The following is a 12,865-nucleotide window of genomic DNA, read 5'->3' on the forward strand; positions in this document are numbered from 1 at the left end:
GTTGTTCTTTGATTTTACAGTCATATTTCTTGTCTCCTCATAAGATCACTTGTCATATATTACATATAAAATATAGAAGTGGTCAAGGCCTAAGTTAAGAGGGTCATTCTTTTTTTTTTTTTTTTTTTTTTTTTTTTTTTTTGAGATGGAATCTTGCTCTGTTGCCCAGGCTGGAGTGCAATGGCATGATCTCAGCTCACTGCAAGCTCTGCCTCCTGTGTTCATGCCATTCTCCTGCCTCAGCCTCCCGAGTAACTGGGACTACAGGTGTCTGCCACCACGCCTGGCTAATTTTTCACAATTTTATTTATTTATTTGTTTAGTAGACACGGAGTTTCACTGTAGTCTTGATCTCCTGACCTCGTGATTCGCCTGTCTTGGCCTCCCAAAGTGCTGGGATTACAGGCGTGAGCCATTAAGCCTGGCCAAGGGGGTCATTCTAACTGTGGGTTCACTCATATTCCTAGACTTTGACCTGACTGGGTCCCAAGCTAAAGCTTAATATTGACCTGGTCAACCCCGTGGCAGACCTGATCTCATTGGTATATCTACTTGTCTGATTTTATGAAACTATTACAAGCTCTACTCGGCTTCTTAGCTACCTCCTCCAGATCATCTCTCTGAGTTTTCTTCTTCTCTGAATTTGGCCCCATAAGCCTGTACTACCTTCAAGTCAATTAAATACTTTTTCTGGCCAGAATTTTAATTTGTTCTAAGGAGAACCAGTCCAAGTTACATAGTATGCTGTTACTAGAGCTGAAGTTCTAGTGATTTTAATATACTCTTGAGCATGACTTGCTATGTTATTTTGGATTTTTACCATATGTAAGACACTTTTATAGGTTCTGGGGATACAACACATTGAATAATGACTAGACTCCCGCCTTTATGGAATTTGCATTCTAATGGAGGTGGAAAATATAATAAAGAAGACAGAAAAACATTATACATATTTCAGATTGGGCTAAGTATTATGAATATTAGGTTTTAGAATATAGCCATGAATACTGTAGACAAAGTCTCAATACCACTGAGTTTAATTGTGTGTGTGTGAATGGAAATATACAGTCACAAGTAAACAAGTATATAATACAATTTCAGATAGTGGTATGTGCTTTTCTCGCTACTGTATGAACTTTTCTTATAATCCAGTGAAGCTGAGAAAGGGAGAGAGAGAGATTGAGAGAGAGAGAGAGAGAGAGAGAGAGAGAGAGAATTTATGTTTATTATTGGTTTTAAAATTATCTTTATTTTTAACCACCTGACCAGTCATAAACTGCTAGTGCTTTGTGTCTCCCATACAATTGTGTCCATTTTTCTTTGAGTTTTAATTTTTTTTACTTTATATAGTTCTAAGCTATAATATTGAACACATAATCTTATCATTACTGTAACGTCATCATTATTGTATTATACTTTAATCAAAGTAAAATGATCATTTACCATTTTAATACATTTGCTTGGAATTTACTTATCTAATAAATATTTTGCTGCAAATATTTGCTGTTTTTTGTATATATTTTTAGTTAGGGTTGTAACATTGTGGGAATTCAATGAGATGACATTACTTTCTAAAATGATAATTATAAAGCTGTAGAGAAGACAGGATGAGATGATAGACTATTTCAGTGGGAAGAAACTTGGAATTCCTTTTAAAACAAGAATATTGATTTCCAGAGTGTTGGGGAGAGTGCTTGAGGTGGCCTGACTGAATTAACAGTAATGCTAAAGCAGACACTAAACATCTGATCTTTTGAGAGAATTCTGGTACCTTCACATTACCAGAGTTCTCTTTAAGCTTCTTCTGTTATTCATTCATTCAGCAAACGTTTACTAATCATCTAAGAAACCTGCTAAGTGCTGAGGTTATAGCAGGAAACACTACAGACAGAACCTCAGTGCCAGCAGAAGTAGAATTCTTGTCTGTATGTGTGTGTGGAGAGGTGAAGGAGAGAAAATAAACCAGTAAGCAAAGGTATAACATAATTTCAGCCACCGATAAGTGTTATTCTGTTTCCTTTATGAGCTTCTCCTCATCATCATTCCCATCCTGCAAGTGGATTTCTAAGCACAAAAAGGTCTTGTGCTTGGTTCCAAGGCACATCTTTTCGAGTAAGACAACAGAGGAGGAAGAGAGGTCAAATAAATCTCTAGGGCAGCACGTTTTGTACTATCTGTCAAAATAACCAAAGATTTGCCATAATTTAAAAAAACCCTGAAACTTGACCTTACTATAAGAAGTAGGCCCTACTGAACAAGGAGAAGATGTACACTTTTGAAATCAAAGTATTATCTTTGGCTTAAAGAACGTGTAATTCAACTTTCTTTCACATGAATTACACATTAGTGCTTTGAATAACAAAAATCTTATTTGAGTTTTTTATATGATAAAAATATATATAACATAAGATTTACCATTATAACCATTTTAAGTGTATAGTTCAGTGGCATTCAGTACACTTACATTGTTGCACAATCATCACTACCATCTGTCTCCAGAGCTTTTCGTTATCACAAACTGAAACCCTATTCCCATAAAACATTTAACTCCCAATTCCCCCATCCTCCTAGCCCCTGGCAACCTCATTTTACTCTCTTTCTCTATGAATTTGACTACTCAAGATACCTCAGGTATGTGGAACATACAATGTTTTAAAATACTATTTTAGAAACCTACTCTTTATAGGAATCAAACGGCAAATTACTAGCACAGGTAACTTTGTTCTGACCATTGTTATTAACTGTGATTTTTATGCATTTTGCTTATTAGAATTGTGAGGTGACAAGTGAAGGAGGCAATTTTAGAAAATTTCAAACCAAATAAATCACTAGAGCCTTGCCATGTCATACAGAGCTTCTATTGGCTTAAAGAAGGCAAGTTTTAGAATCCAGAGCTTCTCAATTACTTATATATTTTTGTTATTGCTTTCCTTACTGGAAGTATAAGTTTGTAAGACCTGTAGGGTATTATACTGTATAGTTTTGGGGTGATGTTTCCCATGCAAATGAAACAGTTTTCCTAATGTTCAACATTATTTTTCCCCTGAAACAACACCAAAAAGATGGCTTTGATTGATCTTAACACATACATTTTATAATGGGTTAAAATCAATTACAGCTGCACCACTTGATTTAAACAAAACCCAGATTGTGGGGATAGTGCTAACAAATGCGTTAGCAGCAACACTTTCATTTTCTGTCCCAGTGCTAATTAGTAGACAGATTTTTCTTTTGCAGCAAACAAATACTGATAAAATCGCTTTTGCAGTTCTGTCACCCATTAAATTGATGACGTTCAGGCCTTGACTTCCTACAAATTTGATCTATATTCAGCAAAGCTACACATTTAAAATCTTGACTTTTAAGGTTTTATTAAGTCTTAAATATGTTTTAACTCAAGACCAGGAACACTTAAATTATATATGATTCAAGCATACTTGAAAAGGCTAGGTGAATGATTTTCAATACCTTCAATTCTCTGTCCTCTAAAATTAACTTTGGAAATGCTCCTGTCTGCTTGTAAAGTTGGAGTGGTGAGATTTTGTACATACCATTGCAGAGCAAATGCTGCAAAACCAGTAAGATCTGTAACCACGTTACAGTGGGCTTACTGAGTATTTTTCCAAAGTTAAAGGGATGAGGGTTGGGAGACTTAGCTAGAGAAAGTTGAATAAGTAAGAGGAAGAAAATGGGAAAAGGAACCCAGGACCTAATTTTAAAAAATAAGTAGGCTGGGCTTCATTGATATGTTTATAAAGAGATATATTAGCCTAAATTTGGAGTTGAGAAAATAAATATGCCTCTGTGCCACTCATGGGCTCATGCTGCCCTGAATTACCATATATATTTTATTTATGTGTCTTGTTTCTCTAGAATAGGAGACTTGCTATGCATTGCTAGTTTATAAAATATGTATTGGTAGCTATTAATGTCAGTGGTGGTGGCGATGATGATGGTAGTGGTGGTAGTGACTACCATCACTGAGAGAGCCAGGAGCAGGAGGAAAGGCAAGACAAAAGGAAGAAAGAAATGCATGAAGGAAAGCCATCAGTGAAACCTCCTAACAGGGAAGACCCAGCCAATCATCTCTGCTCTGCTCCCATGGACCATATTTCTGTTGCACAAACGCTCTTGCCTTTTTTTCTTTAGATGGAGGCAAATCTCATTTTAATAGCAAAAACCTTTACTGACAGTGACTTTGATAATGAACAAGAAGTATATCTGTAGATTTTGAGTTACTGCATGTGTAAAATTTCTTGGCATCCAAGTAGTCAAGATAATAGCATTCAGCAAGAAAGCAGCCCTCCTCAGTTTTCCAAAAGATTGACTATTTTATATTTTACAAGATGATTTTTTATTCTGTGTCCCAGAGAGTGCAAAGCAGTGCCATACACCTTGTGAGGAGAGAAGAAGAAAATGTTATTTCATATCATTGAGCAAATGCATATCAGGAGGACCTTTCTGAATCAGGCTTGAGTCAAGTACTGATAAAGGCAGCCCAGTGGAGGGAGGGGACCAGGAGACAGAAGCATCTAACAAAGTGCAAGGCCAGCAGAATCAGTTCTCACCTCTGTGACCCAGGCATTTCACCCGAGACTCCAGAACAGGTTATTTATTGCTCTCTTTTCCCAGGGTTGCTAAATGGTTTTCACCTAAACCATGGAGAACATCCTTTGTGAGTAAATTCAAAATCGCCACTGAGTTTATGTCATAAAAGGGAGTTGTAAGTGAATTTCCGTATACTTAGATTAGAACTTCCATCTACTATTCTAGTACAATGATTACATAATTAACGTTCTTGTTCCCATAAGTGCATATTCTGCACAACAGAATGTTTTAGGGAAAAATAATGCCTAACTTTGATTTTATTTTATACACTCCGAAGGTTTAGAGTAAACAGAGAGGAGGAGGGAGATACATATTCCCTAACTCTGTATCCTAATAGGTATAAAACATTTAAAATTCCAGTGTCTAAAAAGTTGTATAGTTACAGATTCCTAAGTAAGCCTTAGGAAAGAATTCTGTGGTCAAACTACCACAGTATTGTAACAGAAGCATATGTTAAAAATCACTCACAAAGTGATTTAATATATCATCTCTGTTTAGAAACTGAGGCATATCATTAGCAAGTAACTCCAGCGAACACACCTGAAAAATGAAATACAATAGCTAGTGCTTAGATACCTGGAAAGTCAAGCTGTTTTTCCTGGGTGGGTTTTCCATTTGGTTGAGGGCTGACATGAAAGGTGATAGGGGTTTCCTCCTAGCTCCATTCACAGAGCTCTTATTTTATGGCAATTATTGCACCATGGTACATTCACTCATATATAAGCTGAGATGTCAGAAGAGTTCCTGACATTGACATATCAGTAGAAATTCCCAAAACACAGAAGATCAGGTAATCCTTAAGTGTCCAGACAATGCTATCTAGGCAGGAATCACTAACATGGTATTTTCCTTGCAGGGAAATTATTGCAAAGCATCTATCATATGCAGTCCTGTGTGGAGTTTGATTAACTGTGGCAGTAACTGCAGCCAAGGCTTTTAGGGCAAAATCAAAGATCTGGTAACAGAAGAAAGAGATGATGTAGGCAGCATGCTGCTCATATGCATCATAAGGAGAGAGATTTCAACAGCACAGCACATGCAGCAGCATCTATGCATTCAAAGCCACCTTCTAGCTCAGACTTTGAAAACTGGTGCTGGTTGGGCTCTCTGAAGCACTGAATATTGTGAAGAATTTCATGGGTATTTATGGTTAAGAGCAGACGCAGAGCAGGATATTGGCAGTGTGGTGGGCTGCCGCAGCTGCAGCTGTGGGTATATCCCTACATGCAGAGGGTACTCAGGCCCCATGTCCCCCAGCTGCAGCACCAGGCTTGCAGGAGAGTCTGCAGCACCACCTTACATTTCCTCCTTTACCCAGTCACGTGGCATAGCACTGCAGTAACTACAGAGCCCGCTGATTGCTCCCTTCACACGTGTTGCCTCTGCCTGGAATGCATAACCCCCATATCTAATTTCTCCCCCTTTGCTTTCAGTTTAAATGTCACCTCCTTCCCTGCCATCCCCCATGTAAAGTAGGATGACAGTTACCTGTTTTTATTACTGTATTCTGATTCCTTCTTGGTTCTCTTCAGAGCACTTACATGCTATATTTTGTTTATTTGCATGCCATTCAGTCCATTCTCTTCCTTTTTTAAACAGGGATACTAATGGCCAGACAGTTAGAGAAAGTGCTTGAGCTTGCTTATTTAAATTAATGGTGGTGCCCTTACCTATGTCTATAACATCTGAAAGGGCAGGGACATCTGAAAGACCATTTGTTTGCAAATAAAACTGATGATTAGTGATAAAGCAAACAGCAAACACATAGTCCAAAGGAAGGAATAAAACATTCTTCCTTAGGCTGCTAGCAGACATCTGTTCTCCCTCTTCTTCCTATACAGTCACTGAACAGGAAGAAGTACATTTACCCTTCTCTCCATCTCCTCTTCACCTCTCCATACCAGGGCTCTATCATTTCTTTCTCTAACACTCTGGACAAAATATTGGTTAATAGGACCTGGAATGGGCATCAGGAAGGGGCATCTGATCTTCAGGGCCTTCAAGTCTTGCTTATAAAAGGAGGAGATAAAGAAAAGTGATTCTGCCTGGTCCAGCCCGAACATATTGACAGGCTGCTAGGGCCCAAGTCCTGTGCTGAGTCTTTTGTCTGGTTTCCATTTTCTGTTACCCTAACTTGATTAGGGCCAGCTCCCCAGAGGAAGCAAGGAAGGGCCCCTATCTAGAAAGTGAGTCAACGGGGAGTAGATAACCATGCTGAGGAAGTTGTAATGGTGCTCAGACACAGAAACACAAAGCTTTGCAAGCTTGGTGTGCTTGAGAATGATACAAGGAGTTTGTTTCAATTCAAATTCCTGGGTTTCCCTAACCTCATGAAATTTGGATTCAGTAGGTTTGGATGGGAGTGTTAGATCTCGGAATCTAGATTTTAAAGAGACACCTGATAATATTGTAAAAGGTTAGTTTTATATCCTTACCTGTCATCAAAGAATCAAGCATCCATGGCTTGAGCTCTGTGATCTAAGTCAGAGCTTCCAACTGGTATGTGTTCCAATACTGCTTCCTATAAGTGGCTAGGGAGCCCTGGTCCAGAGGGATGACCCTTGACCAACCCCATCCTTTTACCTTGCTGTGCCTTATAAATGCTATCATTTGTTCTGAGTGTCTTCATGTGAAAGCAGTTGTGAAACACTGGATAAGCAACACTATTTTAGAATCTCAAATGGGTTTACTATCTTTTGACAAACAAAGTTAATTTCAGAACTAACAAGAGGGAAGAAAAAATGTAATTCAGGGTTAGTGTGGAGTGCAGGAGGGGCCCCTGTTCGACATTGCCATTTGCCATCCACTCTACAAATCCAGAAAGACAAAATGTCCTGGAGACCGAGTGTGAGTGCCAGAGATGGAAGGTTTTTGTCCCCCCACCCCACCCTACATTTATAGGATGAACTTCTAACTCTCAATGTGATAGTACTAGGAGGTGGAGCTTTTGGGAGGTGATTATATCAGGAGGGGAGAGCCCTCAGGAATGTGATTAGTGATCTTATAAAAGAGAACCCAAAGAGCTCCCTGGTCCCTTCCCATGTTAGAAACCAGTTAGAAGGAGCCATCTGTGAACCAGGAAGGGGCCCTTATAAAAACCTGAATCTGCTGATGTCTTGATCTTGGACTTTGTAGCCTTGAAAACTGTGAGAAATACATTTGTATTGTTGATAAGCCACTGAGTTTCTGGTATTCTGCTACAGAAGTCTGAAAGCATTAAGACAGTGAAAACTCTATGCTGCATGTTCTTCGGTCAAGGGACCCACTCTTCTTGCATTGAATCACTGCTTCTTTTCTTTCTTCTACCATTTGGCAGCAATTCTCATAGCTGTGTGTGTCTGTGTGTGTGTGTGTCTGTGTGTGTGTGTGTGTGTGTGTGTATTTTTTGGAGACAGGGTCTTCCTCTGTTGCTCAGGTTGGAATGCAATGTTGCAATCATAGCTCACTGCAGCCTTAAATGATCTAAAGTGATCTCTTCTCATTTCAGCCTCTCATGCAGTGGGCGGTACAGGCACATGGCCACCATGCCTGGCTAATTAAAAAACAATGCTTTTTTGAGATGGGGTCTCACTATGTTGCCCAGGCTGCTCTTGAACTTCTGAGCTTCAGTGATCCTCCTGCCTCTGGACTAGTGGGGATTACAGATGTGAGTGATTGTGCTCGGCTGCCTTGTATTTTTAAAACATGTCATAGGATGCTGCTTGTCTCTCCAATAGAACACAGTCCATTCATCAAATGTACAGTCCTTCCAGGCACAATGTCTATAATCGCAGATACTCAGGAGGCAGAAGTAGAAGGATTGCTTGAGCTGAGAAGTTCAAGACTAGCCTGGGCAACATAGTGAGACCCTATCTAAAAAAAAAGTAAAGTCTCCCGGCACATCTGATAAGAATTGAGAAGGTTTTTTGTTCCTTATTCTGAAAGGAGGAATTGTACCACTTTAAGGAAAGCACATGTGTTAAACTTGTCTTTGACTTCAGCACCTGGAAAGATAGAGATTAGGCATCCTCCCTCTGCTGACCAACACCTATCTCATATTTGGATGAGTTTTCTCTTGACACATCACTTCCTGCCTCCCAGGCTGCAGGCAGAGTGTGTGGTGACAGGGTGGCAGGTGTTCAGGATGCTCCCACCCTCCCTGTTCTTTGTGGTTGACTTGCCCTTTCTTGCCTGGGGTCTGCCAGGAGATTCAGAGCTACAGAGCAAAGAGCACTCGTTGCTCTAGGAGCCTGAGGCATCACACATCTGCTCCTGATGAAGACACTGGAACTGAGGGTTGTTGGGGGAAGCTGCCCATGATTTGAGATGATCTTATGGGCAATTTAGTTAAATCTGCTGTGTCACGTTGTTTCAGGGCAGGAAGACGAATGTAATTCTTAGTGATTGAATCAGCTGGCTTTTGAAAGAGGAGGAGCCAGAGAGAGTCACCTCCCTGGGAAACTTGATAGATAAAAAATGACCCAAAGATGTCCTCGGCTAAGTATTCAGTTTGATTGGCACAAGGTACTGAAAATCTCTTCATATTTACAATAATTTACTTAAGATTTCTGCTAAAACTCCCTGCCATTTCCCCAGCAAACAGAGGATGGGGTCTGGGTTTTATATATTGCTGTTTTTTACCCCCATGCTTTTCTTTGAATATAAATTATCAATTATTTGTAATAACACAAATATACAATTGTGGCTTAAAAATGTACAGTTTATTTTCAGTTGACTTTTGAATATAGTTTTGTATTTACATATGAAAATGTGTTTCATACTTTGAGAATTCATGTTTAGTGAAACAATAAAGTCCCACTGGGCAGCTCTCCTTCAGCAAGTGTTGGAAGGCTGCTCAGTTCCTGTCTAACTCCTTTGATCGGCTCTTATGTATAATCCATGATGTACTGAGATTTGACAGTATCAACCTTCAGACATTTTGGCTAGTAGGACAGAGAAAGTTAAGTGTTTGCATTTCTTTCTTTTTTTTTTTTTTTTTTGATGAGGTGAATGGAAGTTGCAAATACTATAATGCAGCATACTAGGTGTCCTGAGCAGGCATGGCATTACAGAAAGACCATAGGAATTGATATCACAAGATATGGTTTGAGTCCTGCTACTTAACAGTAGACCCTTAGGCAAGCTAGTTAGTCTCTCTCAGCATTAGACCTTCCTCAGTAAGGGTTATCATTGCCAGCACCCTGCTTATCCCATGGGATAGGTATGAAGATCAAATGAGATGGTAGATATGAAAGTATTTAGTAAACTGCAATGTCTCCCTTTCAAGCAGTCTAGGGCTCTGGCACTAAACAAGCATCTCGGGTTGAGAAAGTGGTAACTGTCGCAGAGATTGAGTGTGAGATTTTCTGTTTACAAAGAGACTACCTGAAATAATTGCAAATGAACTCTCAGTGGACTTTCAAAAATTTCTCTTCAAGCTGAAACAGTGTGAAAAGGAGGTATCAGAACAGATACCCTCATGCCAAAATGAAGAGAACCTGGAATAGAGGCTCGAGCTGGCAGGGTCACCATTGAGCCACTGACATTAGCTGGTTGTAGACCTTGTCTTTTTCTTCCCTCTGTATCTCTCTGGGTGATCTCATTCAGTCCCATGTTAAATGCTGTCTATATGCTTGAAGATACTGAAAGTTACAGCTCCAAATTAGAACTTTCTCTGAGTTTAATGATATGAAATGGGGTCTGCTCACCTGGTGCAATAATACCAGATATCCACACAGAAGGTTGCAGTGAGAGAAACGGAAGGCATTTATTTTCAGGGTACCAAGCAAGGAGGATTAAGCAGCTAATGCTTAAGTCCTGACCTCCCCAGTAGCTTACAGGTAAGGGTCGTTTAAAAGTGGGAGTAAATTTCAGGAAAGCAGAAGTTACAGGCAAAATTTTAGATCAATACATCAAGGTTACACATTGGTTTTGGCCTAAAAGGGCAGGATATCTTGAAGTGGAGGCTTACAGACCATTGTCATATTCAAAGATGTTCTGAATTGCAGTTGGTTAAGGAAGGGAAGCTTTAGTTTAAAATTTGGAGTCAGCAGAAAAGAATGTTAGCTCTGGCTTGTGAGTATAACTTCCTCCAGGACCCTCAGGAAGACATTTAGAACACAGAATGATGGTCAGAGTTCAGTTTCCAGTTCCCCCTTCTCTGAGGTCCACATACCAGCAGAGCTGAAGTTGGTAGGAATGGAGATCTGAAGTTGGTGGGAATTGGGGTTTCTGAAAAACGGCTCAGAGACATGCGTTGTGGGGTTATCTCTAGTTTCTATAAGAAACCAGCTATCCCGTGATTCTAGTTTCATTGGCTATTGTTTTAAGCTACTATTACTTCCTTGCTTAACTAGTTGTTCATTTACTTCTCAGAGCTAGCTAGGTGCCTGGAGTTTCCCTTGAAGGAACTCAAGACTTTCCTTTATTTCCATGCTTGGAGTCCCACAAGCCCATAAGGGGAGGTCCTGGCTCCTTCTCATGAGCTCCAAACGTACATCCAATTAAATTTTCAGCATTATCACATGGATATATGATAGGAATTAGAAAATTAACATGGCCAACACTGAGCTACTATCTACTCCTCAAATCTACTTCCCATCAAGCCTTATTTATCTCAACAGATGGCATTACCATTCACCCAGTGGTTCAGGCGCAAATCATGAGAAACATTCATGCTGGACTCTGTATGGAAGTCTGCCAAGTGTTCAAATGCCAGGTCTGCTGCTTATTAGTTCGGTGACTTTGGATCAGTTACTTAATATTTCTGTACTTCAGTTTCCTTAACTATAAATGGGCATAATCTATATCTCCATTTTTAACATGTAAAATTAGGATAATAATAGTACCTATTTCTTTGAAATTTTGTGGTTTAAATGTAAAGCTCTCAATTTAGTGCCTAGCACATCGTAAGTTCTATGAAGAAGTTTGCTGCTATTGTTATGATTTTCCCATGCCGCCTAAATTTCACTAGCAAATGTTGTCAGCTCTGCTTCCAAAATATACCCTAAGTCTGGCCATTTCTCACTATACCATTATCACAGCCCCTGTCCAGACTGTAATTCCTTCTCTTTTGAAGTCCTGGATACTTCCTAACTTATTTCCTGCCCCACTTTCTCTCTGTTACTACAGAGCAGCCAGCATCTGGGTCCCTCACCAGGCCTGCTAAGTCACAGCCACTCAGGTCCTGACTCCTTTCCCATCTCATGGCTTCTCTCTACCTCATTCAGAATGAGCTAGCGTACCATGATTGCTCTTGTGCCAATTATTTCTCAACTCAGTTGTCACCCCTTCCAAGAGATCTTCCTGTGCCTCCACAGAGAAGCCCACTCACCAGTCATTGCCTGCCATTGTCATTCCATCTGGGTTTACTCCTAGCTCTTAGCAGGATCTGAGTTCTAGCAATGGACAGGTCTAAGGCTTCCTGTTCATCTGCCCATGAAATGTCAGATGAGAGCCTGTATGTTTTGTTGCTATGTCTTGACAATCTTGAACTTTACCTGATTCCTATGATCCTGAAAGACAGCAAAAGTTGAGAAATCCCTTTACCCTTTGTGTCCTGGGAAACAGCTTACTTTAAGAGAACCATCCTTCCCCATCCTTACCTTTGATAAGATTCACAGATGACCTCCCTTGTTTACTTGTGACAATGCCAGACACAAACCCTCCAAATTTTTTTTTTCCTCCCTCATAAATGCATAGCTGGACTGCTTTTCCCTGCTGGCCAATCCTCACTGATCAGTTGGAACAAAATGCTTGCTAACCAGATTTGGTTAATATCCTTTTCTTCCCCCAGGCCAAAGAACTTTGGCTCACATTCAGCTTGCGCCAGCAGGCAGCCCCAGGTGAGACTAGGTTGGCCTCAGGGTAAAACATTCTTGGACCTACTATCCAATCATGCCACCCTTTCATCTTATTTCTCCACATCTATTTGAATCCTATTGAAATCCTTTTTCATCCTATTTCTCTACACATGCTTTTCCTGGCCTTTTCGCTCCTTTCTATAAAAGAGAAGCCATTTTTGCATAACACTTGAGATGATTGTAGATCAGTGCTCCCCCCATGGCAATAACTTCCCTCACCCTATGCAATAGTTCTTTACCCCTCTTGCAATAATCTTTTCAAATAAAGTCTCTCTTTAATAAATCCAGATTTTTTTTTTTTTTTTAATTTGACAGTCCTCAGTATCTAAAAGATGCCTGGCTCATCATAGATATCTAATGGATATTTGTTCTGGACTAAAAATAGATTGCTATTTGGGATTCTAGACAAAATATTG

This window comes from Rhinopithecus bieti, unplaced genomic scaffold (genome assembly GCF_001698545.2).
Source record: "Rhinopithecus bieti isolate Rb0 unplaced genomic scaffold, ASM169854v2 scaffold_21726, whole genome shotgun sequence".
Classification (NCBI taxonomy): Eukaryota; Metazoa; Chordata; class Mammalia; order Primates; family Cercopithecidae; genus Rhinopithecus; species Rhinopithecus bieti.